Source organism: Penaeus japonicus, unplaced genomic scaffold, assembly GCF_977035675.1.
Source record: "Penaeus japonicus unplaced genomic scaffold, GWHDUDI00000001_assembly GWHDUDI00000022, whole genome shotgun sequence".
In the NCBI taxonomy this organism is placed as follows: domain Eukaryota; kingdom Metazoa; phylum Arthropoda; class Malacostraca; order Decapoda; family Penaeidae; genus Penaeus; species Penaeus japonicus.
The window spans coordinates 27,190,328-27,192,827 of NW_028234424.1; positions in this window are offsets into that span (position 1 = coordinate 27,190,328).

Genomic DNA, 2,500 nt, shown 5'->3' on the forward strand with positions numbered 1-2,500 from the left:
TTTCCAGGAATCAGCAAAGCTTCGGGAATTCACAATCGTCAGCAGATCAAGGAACCTCTGCTAATTCGCAGTTTCCAAGGAATCAGCAAAGCTTCGGGAATGCACGGTCACCAGGGAATACGCAGTTTCAACAATATCAACAATAATTCTTCGGTAAACTCACAGTCTTCATTAAACCAGAACCAAGCCCTTCACCTACCACTCAAAACTTTCCAAAAAAACCAGCAAAATTCTCAAGCGGGGGATTTCATTGCAAGCAACATCATTGATGGCGGTTGTAATTAATGCTCGGGCGGCGTCCATTTGATGGGGGGGAGGCTTCATTGATGGAGGGATTATCAACGGAGGATCTCTCGGAGGAACCAACGCCTTCGCCAACAGCAACAGCTTCAGTCAAGGATTGACAACCTTCCAGACGTCAGTGCCTGATAACACCAACATTAACCGAGGCGTTGCTGTCATTCTGGCTGGCAGTTCTGTCCGTGACTCTCTCAGAGGATAACTTCAGTCAGTTTTTTTGTTAATGTATATTGATTAATCACGAAATAAAGGTTACATATTGTAAATCATATCTTTATCATACATACAGATTTGAGATAACTGACTCCGTTTTTTTTTCTTCTTCTTCTTCTTCTTTCTAGAAATATAATAATTTTATCTAAGATACTGCTTTCTCATATGAGTGTATAGAGCTATATGACTGTAGATTATGTATGTCATTAAAGGCATAGCAGTCATGCACTACAACGAAGTAGGATGTAAATAAGTAATCATTATGATGACTATTCATTATGATGACAAAAATTTCAGCTATTTTATTTAGTATTAAAGTAATAAAAATGATAAAAAGAAATGATAATGACAATAATTATTTATCTTATTGACATATACAATTGCAAATACAATTTCTCATACTTTACCTGGTAGATCAAATTGCCTCAGGAGTGAAATCACACGCCTTGTCTATATACTGTAACCATATGATAAGTTTCATTATTAGAATGAGCCAGTCTATGTAGTTACATTTCCTTACATATTCACGTGTAGCGTAGTACCTGAGGAAAGAGACTGTAGATGGAGCAATATATGTCTGTGTTTATATATATATATATATATATATATATATATATATATATATATATGTATGTATGTATATATGTGTGTGTGTATATACTTATGTGTGAAAAATGGAAGAATGCAGTAACGCATTTCAATAAAGAAATACAGATTACCTCCATGATCGTGAATTCTCACTCTGAGGTCCCGAGTTCGATTCACGGCCAGGGAATCTTATTTGTATTACTATATAGACATATTCACACATACATACACACACACACACACACACACATATATATATATACATATACATATATATATACATATATGTGTGTGTATGTCTGTGTGTGTGTGTGTGTACATGTATACATATATGAATACATACATACATATATATATATATATATATATATATATATATATATATAATACATACATATATATAAGTTTATGTATATAGATAGAGAGGGCGCGTGTACCCATTTCTCTATAGAAAAAATAAAAGTTATCTAATCCTATCGCAACATAGCACTTAATACCCCCCCATGAACGATTCGAAATAGGATCAGCCCATTCTGCCCTCGTAACCTGACTTCTCTAGAGATCGATGGTGGTCAGAATAGATCGAATCCATGTTTCCGGATCGTGCATATCGCGGGGTTAGGCTGAGAGCGTGGTTTGCCAACGGCGAAGCATGGGTTTAATCTCTAAAGCCAAGTCGGGAGGGCAGCATGGGCTGGTCGCTGTTCTCATCGCTTATGGGGAATATTCGGCCCCACGCGGCGGTAAAATCAGATTCATTCTATGCAGCAAGACAACTATCTATCTATGTGTGTGTGTGTGTGCACATACACATACACATAAATATGTCTATTTATACGTATATGTGCCTATAAATGTATGTATGTACACACAAACACACACACACATGTATGTGTGTGTGTGTGTATATGTATATACTGTATATGTATGTATATATATATATATATATATACATTCATATATATATCCTATGTTATGATATACTATATATATATCTATAGATTATAGTACAATTAGTATATATATATGTGTGTGTGTGTGTGTGTGTGTGTGTGTGTGTGTGTGTGTGTGTGTGTGTGTTTAGGGAAGTTGATAGCCAGAGTAGCAGGGAACATTATCTATCCAGATGTTCCGGGTATTATAATACTCATCAACAATGAACTGTAGCATAATGTTAAAACATATATGAAAAAAAAAATATATATATATATACATATATATATATATATATATATACATATATATATATAGTGAAACTGTATTATTACCAAAATCAAAATTGATAAAAATGCTTCAAAACGATACGAACAAAGGTTCACAAAATAGTATAAATACTAAACGTAAATACCATTTTCGGTTGGTTATATAGAGAGTAAAAAGGTGTCCAGACGTTAAAGCA